At 44.7% G+C, this 14,119-nt stretch overlaps 1 protein-coding gene across 9 annotated transcripts in view; it reads right to left on the bottom strand.

The window, feature by feature from the left end:
• The window catches only part of LOC134995897 (zinc finger protein 768-like), a 923,052-nt gene that overhangs the window by 831,719 nt on the left and 77,214 nt on the right, over positions 1 to 14,119 (bottom strand). The gene's annotated exons all lie outside the window — the stretch shown is intronic.

The raw sequence follows: 14,119 nt of genomic DNA, 5'->3' as shown, positions 1-14,119 counted from the left end.
TACTAGGTACTTCTTTTGCAAACCACACTGCTAAAACACTGAAGGTATGCCAAAAAGGAAGAAGCTCTATTGGCCAATGTCAGATAAATTAATTCAATTTTAATTGCCCAATAAAAAAGAATTAATCAGTAAAAATGTATACAAAGAACATCAAGAATATACAATTAAATAATGATCATACATATACCTGTAGGAATCCATTAAAATACACAAAAAGTACATCAATTTCACCACTAACTATGAAACATAATAAAAAGTCCACATATAGGCACAGTAAGTATGGTACTGAAAAAGCCTACCAAACTTCCGGTCATAGGTAAAAAGTTAGGGGCTATGGAATGCACCCAAAAGACGAATGTTTAAATAGATTGTCTATATGCAGATAAGTATTCACGTTTCATAAATAAATGGTATGTACTGTATAAATATACTGGTAGGTGGTATCCTTTTAGAAGTGATGTTAAATTCATAGTAGAAAATTCTGTATGCGCACTTGACTGTGTTACAACCGACACCACGCTATGCAGCCTTCAGATGGAACCCCCTTCAGCTTGAACAGGTGCTGCCATGACAAATGGCCTGCTGATGGTGAAAGCTGACCAGGGCACGCTGTAAGAGATATTCAGTAGATAATGTATGAACCAGCCCTGGCAGTTAAACCCTCCAGGAAGAGCACAGTATTGCGGCAGTCAGTCCATCATTAATAGTCAAACACAGCTTCAGCAGGAGACTACCTGGGAGACTGGGACACTACATTGGAAGGGGGCCACTTGTGCAGTAAGAAATACACACTGTGTGTCAGGCAGCAGATAGGGCGATGGGTGCTGGAACCATACTTCTGATGGTAAACCACATTGAAAGTGGGTGGATAGTCGCGGTTCTGAAGCACTGGAGGCTTGTACCAAAGAATCTATCAGACTGGCAGTAGAGATAGGATGACTATGTAGTGGTATAATGTTTGGGTAGGAGGGACTTCTACTGCATTTTGTTGCCCTGGGGACCTCATTAGAGGTATGTCCCATAGAGTTCACGCTGGCCTGATGGTCTATAGATTACCCCAGTGCAAATGATGTCCTTCCGCCCAGTTTCTATGATCACCCAAAGGTCCTTCTCCGCATTTTCCTATCCTGTCCGTTCTATATAAAGTATAGCCTGGAAGAGCTATGTTCCAATCATGATTTTCTTTTCACTGAGACTCTGTTGTCACAATATCCAGATCATCTCGTCACTATTATAATTACTCTAGTTCAGGAATTTTATCTCCTAAGCTCTGGGCATTAGCACACACAGCTCTAAGAGTTTTGCTTGTGTATCTCTTATTCCTAGCCATGGTACTACAGCACATAAGAAAATGTCAATGTTTAAGTTGAAATAACCCTGGTATCAGATGTTGTTCAATGTTTCCCTTAACTGTTTGAACAACTGTTCTTTACAAATGTTCACTTTGCAATTTCAACACTCCGTGCATTTCAACACCAAACAACTACCTTCTTAACTGAATGTTAAGATATATTAAGTCTGATTAAGACTGAGCTGAACTCAAATGATCAGCTGATCAAAGGTGTTTAATTACCCTGTGTTAAGTAGACACCAGGCAATGGTTGTACCATAAATTATCCCCCTCTTCCACTGCCGCAACAGCCTGGGTCGCATCTCGTTGGGAAGGGGACCCAGAAGAGGGAAGTGGTGCAGTGTAAATGGGTGACCTGGGTCATCTAACTCGGGTCCCATTAAATCCATATGGAGAGCGGCTCACCGGTGCTTGGAGATGTCATCTCCAAGCCTTGGCAGAACAGAAAGACATGGGTGCAGTGTAAATGGGGCCGACCAAGGCATATCCCAGGTTGAAGGTGCTGTGTGAACGGGGTCTCACCTGGGTTGGAACCGTTTTCAAAAGCCTGGTTCAGACTCAGAATTTTGGAGAAAAGCTGTAGTGGTTTGTGGGGAGTAACTGCTGCAGAATCTGACAGTAGGTGGGTGGAAGGCGGCTCAGATTAGTGTGATTTGAGCCATGATTAAATGGATACTCTGAAGAAAGCATGTTTTGCAGCATATTCAATTAGCTGCACTAATCCAATTTGGGAGTTAACATGGCCGGCCACAGGGCTTTTGCGTTCCAATTAGCAGCACAAATTTATCCATGGTAATTTTGAATGTGATTTACTGCAGCTTTTTTTTCGTGCAGCCCTGCAGCGCATTGAAAGTCTAATAAAGTCCCTACTTTAGGGTAAAAAAAATGTTGGGAGTTGATCAGAACCCCTAAGACACACCCTCTAATAATTATTTAAGCAATTAGAAGTTTGTTTAGCCTAATATGTAATTTCTTGGGGTGATATTCTGCTGAATGCAGAATAATGGGCTAAACGATGTGGGACAGTTATATGGGTGTGCTTTATGGATGTAACAAGTGTTATTATTATTATTATTATTATTATTATTATTATTATTATTATTATCCTTTATTTATAAGGTGCCATAAGGGATCCGCAGCGCCGAATTAAAGAGTACATAAATAAAATAATCAAAACAGGAAAATAGTAACTTACAGTAGAAGACAATATAGGGCAAGTACATAAATAAACATAGCTACAGCAGCAGACGACACTGACACAAGTTTCAGGGTGGCAGAAAACTGCGTGATTTGGTGCCGTTGAAAATGGTTTAAGAGAACGATAAGCACATGAGGGCTTAGGACCGTGATAATGACAGTTAACATTCTAAAGGGGAGGTGAAGACAGTCAGGGGTGACACAGATGGGGTAGACAGTGAGCGAGGAACAGAGGATCATAATGAGATTAGGCTGGGTTTGGTGAAGAAGTGGGTCTCCAGAGGGTCTTCTCATTTGAAGTTTTGTAGAGAGGTGGAAAGTCTGAGGGGGGGGGGGGGGGAGAGAGAATTCCAGAGAAAGGGAGCAGCACATGAGAAATCTTGAAGGTAGGAGTGGGGGGAAGTAATCTGATGGAAGGAGAGGCGGCATGTGCATTAGTGGAGCGAAGAGTATGGGTGGCAGTGTAGAGGGAGATAAGGTCAGAGATGTAAATGGGAGAGGGCTTTGTAAGTGAGCGTGAGAAGTTTGAATTGGATTCTGAAAGGGAAGGTAAGCCAGTGTAGGGCTTGTAGGAGAAAGGAGGTGGATGTAGTGCATTTGGTGAGGAAGATGAGCTGGGCTGCAGCATTGAGGATAGATTAGAGTGGAGAGAGGTATTTGTCATGGATGCCAGTCAGGAGAGTACTCCAGTCTGGAGATGACCAGTGAGTGGATAATGGTCTTAGTAGCATCCTGGGTGAGAAATGATCTGATCCTGAAAACAGGTTTGTGAGAGGTGCTCAGTGTGTGGTTTGAAGGAGGTAGGAGTCAAGAATTAATCCAAGACAGTGCACTTGGGGCTAGAGAAGATAGATAATTAAATTGTGGGAGGTGAGGTTGTGCGGGAGGGTGGGAAGATGATCAGCTCAGTCTTAGACAAGTTAAATTTAAGGAAGCACTGGGGCATTCAAGAACAGATAGCAGAGAGTTAGTTGGAGATACGAGTGAGGAGAGCAGGGGAGAGGTCAGAGGAGGAAATGTAGATTTGAGTATCATCAGCATAGAGATGATATTGGAAGTTAATAGAGCTAATGAGTTCACCTAAAGAAGACATAGAGAGAAAAGAGGAGGACCAAGTTCAGAACCTTGGGGGACACCTACTGTACGTGGAAGTAGGGGGGAGGTGAAGTCATGAGAGGAGACAGAGAAGGAATGGTCAGAGAGGTAGGAAGACAGCCAGGAGAGGGCAATATCACACAGACCAAGGAAGTGAAGGATTTGCAGAAGTAGAGGGTGGTCCACAGTGTCAAAAGCAGCAGACAGGTCAAGAAGAATAAGCAGAGAGTAGTGGCCCATAGATTTGGCAGCATGGAGGTCATTGCAGACTTTTGTGAAGGTAGTTTCTGTAGAGTGGAGAGAAAAGAACCCAGACTGGAAAGGATCGAGCAGTGAGTGGGAGGAAAAAAAGGCAGTAAGGCGATTACAGAAAATACGCTCAAAGAGTTTGGAGGCAAAAGGGAGGAAGAGAGATGGGTCAGTAGTTGTAGAAGGTGTTTGAATCAAGGGTAGGTTTTTTAAGAGTAGGGTAGATGAGTGCATGCTTGAAGGCAGAGGGGATAGTGATGAGAGGGAGAGATTGAAACAGGCAGAGGGAGAGAGGTAGCGGAGGAGGCAGGAGGGTATATGGCCAAGTGGGGAGGTAGACGGATAAGGGCCATGACTTCCTCTCCAGATATGATAGATGAAAGATGTCAGAGTTGGTGATAGGGATGGGGAGGGGTGGTAAGGTGTAGGAGGTGGATGGTTGCTGATGGTCTGGTGGGATGTGATGTCCTGATGTACAGATGGAGCCTCACTCATCTAGTGCGGCTCCATCGCAGGCATGCACTTGAGCGGGACTTGGCGATTCGGCGCCTAGCCCCGCTACAGGAGTGCACAGAGACACTCCCAATAAAGTGAATGGGGTGCATGCACGTCATGGACGCACGCACACCCCAGACACTGCAATGGGTGCGCCCAGGCACAGGCGGAGCCACAATTAGCGTGGCTCCATCTGTATGGAGTCAATCTTGGATGTGAAATAAGTGGCAAAGTCAAGAGCAGACAGTGAGGAGAGGAGACGAGGTGGGGGTGGGCAGAGGACAGAGTTGACAGCAGCAAAGAGGCACTGGGGGTTGGAAGAATGGGAGGAAATTAGATTCTTGAAGTATGACTGTTTAGTGAGGGAAAGGGCAGCACTGAAGGATGAGTGCATAAGTTTAAAATGAAGGAAGTCTACCTTAGAGCGTGATTTCCTCCACTGTTGCTCGGAGGTACGTGAGCATTTTTGAAGATATCTGGCACATTTGGTGTGCCAGGGTAGAGGTTGTAATCTGCAATTGTGAACAGCGGTCGGTGGAGCGAAGAGTAAAGAGCAGAAGTAAGGGATGCCTTGTATAGGGAAGTGGCTTCTTCAGGGCATGAGAGAGAAAAGGAGAGAGAGGTGAGTTGAACAGGGAGGATAGGGATGAAGTGTCAATAGCCTCAATTTTACACTTAGTGATGATAGCCTTAGGAGCTAGAGATGTGGAAGCAGAGATAGATAAGTTAAAAGGGAGCAGGTGGTGGTCAGAGTAGGGAAAAGGGGAGTTGGATAAAACAGAAATATCACAACTGTGAGTGAAAACCAGATCCAGTGAGCTCCCATTTAGATGGGAGTGTGAGGAGGTCCACCAGGAGAGACCAGGTGAGGTTAAGGAGTTTAGAGGCAGGGGATTTTGTGGGGATATTGATATGGATGTTGAAATCACCTAGCATAACAGAGGGAATGTCAGAATAGAGGAATTTGGAGGATATGCCGGGGGTATAGTAAATGACAGCAACTCAAAGATTAACAGGTTGGTAGATGCATTTAGTATGAACCTCAAATGTAAAGAATGTAAGGGAGGGTTCTAGAGGTATGAGTTGGTAGGTGTAGCTAGAGGGTAAAAAGACCCCAACACCACCACCATGGTAACCCCCGGGTCAGGGGGTATATGAGAATGTGAGTCCTCCAGCAGAGAGAGCAGCAGGAAAAACTGTGAAAGAGGGGGTAATCCAGGTTTCAATTATGGCTTGGAGATGCAGGTAATTGGAGATAAAGAGGTGATGGGTTGGGAGTGGACCAGTTTGTTATAGACAGATCTGGCATTCTATAGGGCACAGGATAGAGGGAGAGAGTCTGAGGGGGTGATGTGAATGAGATTATCATGGTTGCTGTAACAATAAGGTGAGATGAATTGGAAGGAAGGGATATAGAGGGTGTAGTGATGGAAACTGCAGGAGTGGGGCACGGAGGAAATGCAGTATGATACTGGTGGAGGAGAGGAGACAGGGAGAGGAGGGAGAGAGCCGGGCTTGGGTGGTGGGGTAGAGTGCCTGTGATGGGTCAGAAGTGAATGACAGTGGGGTAACAGAAGAGAAGCAGAGGGGAGGATTGGGGACAGAGGAGAGGATAGAGTTGGTACCAAGGGGCAAAATACAGGATTTTGTAGACAAGGAGTGTTGGCGGTGTTGTCAGCCTGGACATATAGAAACATAGAATTTGACGGCAGATAAGAACCACTAAGCCCATCTAGTCTGCCCCTTTTTTTTAATCCTTTAGGCAATCGCAATCCTTTTTGAACCTTAATTCTTTGTAAGTGTGGATGAGGTTAATAGGGGTAGTAAATTGAAAATAGGAGTAGTGGCTGAATGAGAGACAGAGCAGAAGAATTTCAGAAATGCAGGACAGAGTAATACAAGGTAATTCAGACAGGATTTGTAAGTATATAAACTGTGGTGAATGTACACAGGTTAACATTAACAGTAAGGCAAATGTTTAGCTGATGAAAGATGAAACATTACGGGGCTTGTTTATGCAAACAGCAACCCAGTAAACCTTCCTTAACTATGCCTCTCAGACCAAAATTTGTATCCCAGGTATTTAGAATGTCAAGCAACACATTGCATGGGCAGTACGGATGGTGTAATGGTTAGCATTACTGCCTCACAGCACTGAGGTCATGGGTTCGATTCCCACCATGGCCCTAACTGTGGGGAGTTTGTATATTCTCCCCGTACTTGCGTGGGTTTCCTCCGGGTACTCCGGTTTCCTCCCACAATCCAAAAATATACTGGTAGGTTAATTGGCTCCCAACAAAATTAACCCTAGCATGAATGTGTGTGCGTGTACATGTGATAGGGAATATAGATTGTAAGCTCCACTGGGGCAGGGACTGGTGTGAATGACCGAATATTCTCTGTAAAGCGCTGCGGAATTTGTGTGCGCTATATAAATAACTGGTAATAAATAAATAAATTTCAAAGGTTTTCTACAGAAATTGATTGTATGGTGTTCACAGACAGTGAGATTGGAGTATGTTAGAAATCAACATACATTTGTAGTTGTCAAGCAGTGCAGTGTTGATGTAGTTATAAGATATTTTACATCATTTGTTTGATGTTTTCTTTAAGTTTTCCTACAGGCTAAGTCAAGGCATCACCCTGCGAAACTTCACCACAATTCAATCAGCCTTACTAAACACTAATAAGTAGACCTACAAACACGTTTGTAAGCACATTGATTAAACCACACCACTATGCCCATCCTCCTGTAAGGAGGAGAGCAATAGAATCTAAAACAAGCAAGTTGTGAGAGGGGAGGGTAACATCACAGATTCAAAAAATATTTTACAATAAAATAGGCTAAACTGCATGCAAAGTACTTCAGGAATCACGCTAAGAGTGATGACTTTTTAATCTGAGGACAAATTTCATCCAATATTTAAACAAAAGTTACAAAAAAGTTAGGACACACATGAATCTCTCTCTCTCCCTATGTATATATATACAGTACATACTGTATATATACACAGTATATTCAAATATTATTCTTATGAACATAAAAGGAAAAACAAAATCGCTCACTTATACAATAGGGCTAGGACTCTGCTGTGTAAGGAGTCACATGAGAAACATTTGGTACACCCCAGCCTTACAAACCATCCTTTAGGTCAGAGGTTCTCAAACTCGGTCCTCGGGGGCACACACAGTGCATGTTTTGCAGGTCTCCTCACAGAATCGCAAGTGAAATAATTAGCTCCACCTGTGGACCTTTTAAAATGTGTCAGTGAGTAATTAATACACCTGTGCACCTGCTGGGTTACCTGCAAAACATTCACTGTGTGTGCCCCCGAGGACCGAGTTTGAGAACCTCTGCTTTAGGTAATGGACGTTTTACAATCGAGGGCACTCTAGCATCAGAGGTCATAATATAGAGTGCAGATTTCCTGGTAGAGGTCTTATACACATCACCTTGTATAACTGGGCCTAGATCATTATCTCGCTCCCTTGTCTGTGCTGAGCTTCAAAAATGATCAGAGGACATAAACTACATTCTACCCATGAGCACCCCTGCAGTATAGAGCCTAGGTGACCTACAGGACACAGGCCTGTCATTGATATGACAGCCATTCTAGTACATTTTTATGGCAATATTACACACTAAACACACGCACGTTTTGAAATATCATCTCATGGTCACATCCAAATGTGGCCATGACACCACTCAGCAAGAGGACCTGACTTATCCGGCTCCACTGACATGGTGGAAATCGGGCATCATCCTACACTTCTGATATGTGCGCACTTTGTACCTGACAGTTATTGTTTTGTAATTATATAGAACCAAAGTAATCACTACACTGAAAAGTCACAGAACTAACACCGCCAGCCCCGATGTCCCCTCACTCTCATACCCAATACAACACAAACTAAGAATTAATTCAAGTGATGTTATCACTGTATCCACCACGCACATTTTTAGGTGGATTCATAACTGGACACAGCCCCTTCTATGTGGGCAGGTCTGATGACTAAAAAACGTAGCCCTGCACCGTAAAGCACATTTGGTGGGAAAATATGTGAGGGGTAGTTCATTCATCTTGACCAGGCATTCCCAACCGCGGTCCTCAGGACCCCACACGGTCCATGTTTTGCAGGTCACCTGTACATTTTTAAAATGGGACAGTTGGTGATACACAGTGCACCTGCCAGGTGACATGGAAAACATGAACCATGTGGGGTCCTGAGGACCGAGTTTGAGAATCACTGATCTAGACTGATGTGGATCTCTCTCATGCTGACCAAGATTTGAGCTTTCAGAAAAGCAGCAGCCTCACTGAGGACACAAGCCACGCCTCTCCCCGATGTGAGTGCGCTGATGTGTAACCAGGTGGCATCTCTGCGCAAAGCATTTGCCGCACTCCGTGCACTGAAACGGCTTCTCCCCGGTGTGAGTGCGCTGATGCATGACAAGGGCAGATCTGGCCGTAAAACATTTCCTGCACTCGGGACATGAAAATGGCCTCTCCCCGGTGTGGATGCGCTGATGCTTGACAAGGCTGCATTTCTGGACAAAGCATTTGCCGCACTCTGTGCACCGAAATGGCCTCTCCCCGGTATGAAGGCGCTGATGCACAATAAGAGCAGACTTGGCTGTAAAACATTTACTGCACTCCAGGCATGAAAATGGCATCTCCTCGGTGTGACTCCTCTCATGTGACATAAGACGGGACCTTCGAGGAAACGATTTCCCACTGTAACAATTAAACAATTTGTCCCCAGTGTGACATCCCTGGTGGGCGGTAAGAGCCAATTTGCAGCTGAAACGCACTCCGCAAACCGAGCATCTATACAGATTACTGGCGCTATGCGTTTGCTGATGGGTGACGAGGGCTGAATGATTAGGGAAACATTGCTGACACTCCGAGCACTGATGCGTCTTCTCAGGATAGTGTGAGGAGGCGTGCGGACCTGTTGAGGACAAAAGTACTAAGATAAACCCTCTATATACCAGCGGATGGGTCACGTCATCATGTGTGACATTCTGTGCAGTTAAACGTATGTGCCATAGATCTCAGATATTACTAAATGTATTCAGTAAATAAGTTACACTCTGCCATTCTCACATAAACTTAGTTTGTCTAGAATGGTCTAAAGTAGTTAACTGTGTATCAAAAATATACATGGATTATCGATCTGACATTGTCACTCCACTCACTTCAGCACAATGGAAGCAGCCATCTTTCTTTTTACACTACTAAAATGTCGCTAAATCTGTCTCCTTCCCTCACTGGCGGAAAATAAAAAACACCAAGCAGAATGGGAAGGGACAGAGTTATATAAGTATAGAGTAATTCTGGGCCAGAACAGATGTTAGATGTCCACATTTATTTGCCATATTTATATAGCACCCCTATCCAGGGAATATCTTTGAAAGTACCCCCACCTATTCCTGTAACTACTGGGCGACTGGGTGTAGGGGGAGCTTATCATTCCGTATTTATCCGACTAGTAAACCAGCACTGGCAGATATAATAGCTTTGGGCTGTGAATCAGAGTGACGGCAGCAGTAGGGCGCAGCTCTCAGGGTCGGACTGGCCCACAGGGGTACCAGGGAAACCACCGGTAGGTCCCACTGCCTGAGGGCCCACTCCTTCCTCTAGGGATCAGGTTCCAGACTGTGCACTTGTATTATACATGGTAGATATGTTGCATTACACTGCACAAGACTATTGTGTATTTCAAGCCTCTGTGGGGGTTGGTCACACCCCTTTTGTAGGTTGACCACACCCCTAAGTATGGGCCCCTATCACTGCATTCCCCTGGTGGGCCCTTCATGCCCCAGTCTGACACTGGCAGCTGTGGATTATAGTCTGCTGTGAAATGTGAGAGGCTGCTATCCAAAAGATCCCCAACTCAGGGATAGACCCCTGGCAACAGCAGAGACTAATCTAACATGACGCCGAGTCAGACAGCAGCAGGAGGCACTACTGTATACTGTATACGCAGAAGGCAACCAGTAGGCTGAGTGTAAGTTATTACTATAACAATATGCACTGAAAGACAGGAGATCAATCACTGGCGAACTGCAGGTGCCACACCACGGATACAGTACCCCCACAATACCGCTGACATTCCTGTGCACCTGTATGGGGGTTAGAGAATAGAAAGATGGCACCTTGCGGCATTGGCTGGTAATCGAATACACTGGCCGAAAGGTACTATTCTTTTGCTGGTGATAATGAAGGTGACATAGGGACTGTGAAATATTTTCCGCTGTATAACCTGACACTTGCTATTTTGTATGAAAAAAAAATATTTTCAAACTATGGGCCTAATTCAGATCTGTTCGCTCGCTAGCGTTTTTTTCGCTGCGCAGCAATCAGGTAACTACTGCGCATGCATATGCACCGCAATGCGCAGGCACGTCGTACTTGTACAAAGCGATTGTTCTAGAATCCATTTCCACAGCGGATCGTAAGGAGATTGACAGAAAGAGGGCGTTTCTGGGTGGCAACTGACCGTTTTCTGGGAGTGTTTGGAAAAACGCAGGCGTGTCCAGGCGTTTGCAGGGCGGGTGTCTGACGTCAATTCCGGGCTCGAATAGGCTGAGGTGTTCGCAGCGGCTGAGTAAGGTCAGAGCTACTCAGAAACTGCACAAACTGTTTTTGTACGGCTCGGCTGCACATGCGTTTGCACACTTGCAAATCTAAAATACACTCCCCTATAGGCTGCAAAAATAGCTAGCGAGCTAACAGATCTGAATTAGGCCCCATATGTTGATTGCAATTCTGTAATTAGCAACCTATATAATTGAACTGAGCCAAAATACATTTGGTTGGTCTTTTGCACCACCTTGTAAAATAAGGTGTTTACTATACACAGGAGGAGGTCATGTGTAGAGGGCACTGTTTTTTTTTTTTAAATTCAATAGTTTTTATTGATTTTTTGTTTTTCAATAAAACATAAAGACAAAAACTAAACCAGAACATTTCCTAAACTAGGGAATGCGCAGATTCCCAACTCTAATAGTATCCATTTGCAACAGTAAAAATGTGCAGGCTTAATTCCGAGAAATATATCTAAAAATCAGAGCCAATGTCGCAGGTCAACATAGAGTGTTCAGGTAATTGTGCGGTGTACAGAGTCACCTGTGGTAACAAGATACGGTTGTGTAACAAATCACACATCAACAAGTACGGGCAGAGGAGTGACTGGTCGCAGGCGCCAAGAAAAAGAAACATTATAAAGGAAGGAGAGGCAATGCTTCCGATGCAAATCTAGGCTCACAAACCCACTCCAACCCCCCAGTATACATCTAGTCCCCCACACACCCAGACGTGGAGCCCACAGTGGTGAGTGCTCAGACACTCCGGTTCAGGGAGTGTGGGGACTCAAGCCATCTACCCCACAAGTCTTGGTATTTTTTCCTCGCTTTCCTGGCTAAATATACATATTTCTCATGAGAGGCCGTATCGTTTACAAGTGAAACCCAGGACCCAGGACCGTATTGTGGGCGTATCTTTGGCTAACCAAAGCCTGGCGAGACACACCTTAGCCATGCCACAGAGATTAATTACATATCGTCTGGCAGGGGGGTCTAGGGCATCCTCCTCCACAGCCGATAACACACAGGTCGTCGGGGAGCATACAGATGAGGGAATTCCAGTCGACACCAGGACGCTAATAACACCCGACCAGAATACAGCAATCTTGGGGCAAAGCCAAATAATGTGCCAGAAATCTGCATCCAGGCTGCCAGACTTAGGACATCTGGTGGAATGAGTACCCCCTATATGGCACAATCGCACTGGTGTCATATATACTCTGTGTATAATAAACAGTTGGATTTGATGATATCTAGTGGTGGTAGTGGATAATCGTGGAGAACATAGAGCACCCTCCCATATCTCATCAGAGATGGAACCCAAGTCAGATTCCCACTTGTTCCTAAGAAGGGACAATGGGTCAGAGTAATGAGATCGAAGTACACCCGTATAGATGTTGGATACCATTCCCCAGGGTCTGTAGGAGAGACTTGACCGGGGAGTCAGTAATCATTGGAGGGATATCGGGAAACTGTGCGTTAATCGCATGTCTCAATTGCAGGTAGTGGAAAAAAGGAGAGGAGGGTATACTGTAATCCTGTTGGAGTTGCAGGAAGGATTTCAGTATACCATCGTTATACAAGTGTCCCAGGGATGTCACCCCCCACCTCCCCCACACCACCCGAGTCTGCAGCGAAGCCAGTTCTGGGAAGCCGAGGGCATTGTCCAGTGGAGTATCAGTATCTATACCTTGGCCCATTAAGACAACATGTACCTGTTTCCATACAAGAATGGCCTGTTTTATTATAAGGATCTTGGACAATTTGGGGTTCCCACAGAGGAGCATCTGCAAAGGAGAACCGTCGGGATACTCCTGTAGAAGCATTTGTGAGTGTATAGTGAGGGTATCAGAATCAGTCACCCACTCCCATACATGTGCCAACTGCGCAGCATAGTAGTAAAATCTAAAGATAGGGAGAGCTAAGCCTCCCAGCACTCTTGGTCTGGACAAGATGTTAAGCCTCAACCGCGCTCTCCTGCTGGCCCAGATCAAGGAAGAAAGCAAACTGTCAATCTGTCTGAATATTTTTAAGCCAATATATATAGGGGACTGCTGGAGGATATAAAGAAGTTTAGGGAAATACACCATTTTCACCAAGTTGACCCTACCAGTAAAAGCCAGAGGCAGAGTCCCCCAAACCTTGACCTTCGAGCAAAGATACATAATCTGTGGCATAATATTAAGGGAGACGTAGGTACATGGGTCATTCGATACCCATATACCCAGGTATTTGAAAGAATCTACCCATGTAAGCGGGGTATAGATCAAGGGGGACACTGGGCCCCTAAGTGGAGTAATGGTTTATTTATCCCAGTTAATTTTGAGCCCGGAGAAGCGTCCGTAGTTGGTTATCAAATCAAGGAGTTTAGGCAAAGAGGAAACATAATTGTCAATGAAGAGCAGGAGGTCATCAGCGTATAATGCTATCCTGTCCTCTCTTGCACCCACCCTTATACCCATCATATCTTCAGTAGCACTAATCAAACATGCCAGTGGCTCAATGGCAATGGCAAACAGAGTTGGGGACAGAGGACAGCCTTGTCTCGTTCCCCTGGAAATACATTATTTTAACGTAGCTGATAAAGTTGGGATCCATGCCAAACCTACTCATAGCCTCCCATAGGAAGGCCCACTCCACCGAGTCAAAAGCCTTTGCGGCATCTAAAGATGCTATAACGGCAGAGCAGGCCTCCCCCTGAGAAACCTGGAAATGAGTGAACAGGCGCCTCAAGTTAATTGCAGTGGACTTACCAGGCATGAAGCCCAAAATTGTGTCTACAAAGAGAACAAGTATGACTCTAGTTTGGGCGCACTCTTTTTGATATTTAATTATAAATTATGATCAAAATGAGAAATGAGCCTAAAGCTCGATATTAACGTCTAAGGCTTGTACTCAGCACCACAGTAGAGAACTCAAAACTAAATATACGATGCATAAATGATCGTATTACTCATAAGGCAAAATGTATCTGGAAGGAATACCATGCTATGATACAAAATATAGTAATGTGTTGAATGTTCAGATCTTAATTATACCTGGATAATTGCATAGTGGAGGGTAGCTACATCACAAACTGCCTCCGTCTGCCAAGAATCTGTACAAACTTTGTTTGTATTAATGCGACCCTGATTAGGGTTTGG

Source organism: Pseudophryne corroboree, chromosome 2, assembly GCF_028390025.1.
Source record: "Pseudophryne corroboree isolate aPseCor3 chromosome 2, aPseCor3.hap2, whole genome shotgun sequence".
NCBI lineage: Eukaryota > Metazoa > Chordata > Amphibia > Anura > Myobatrachidae > Pseudophryne > Pseudophryne corroboree.
The sequence above is the reverse complement of the archived record's forward strand: the minus strand, read 5'-3'. Positions and strand labels throughout refer to the sequence as shown.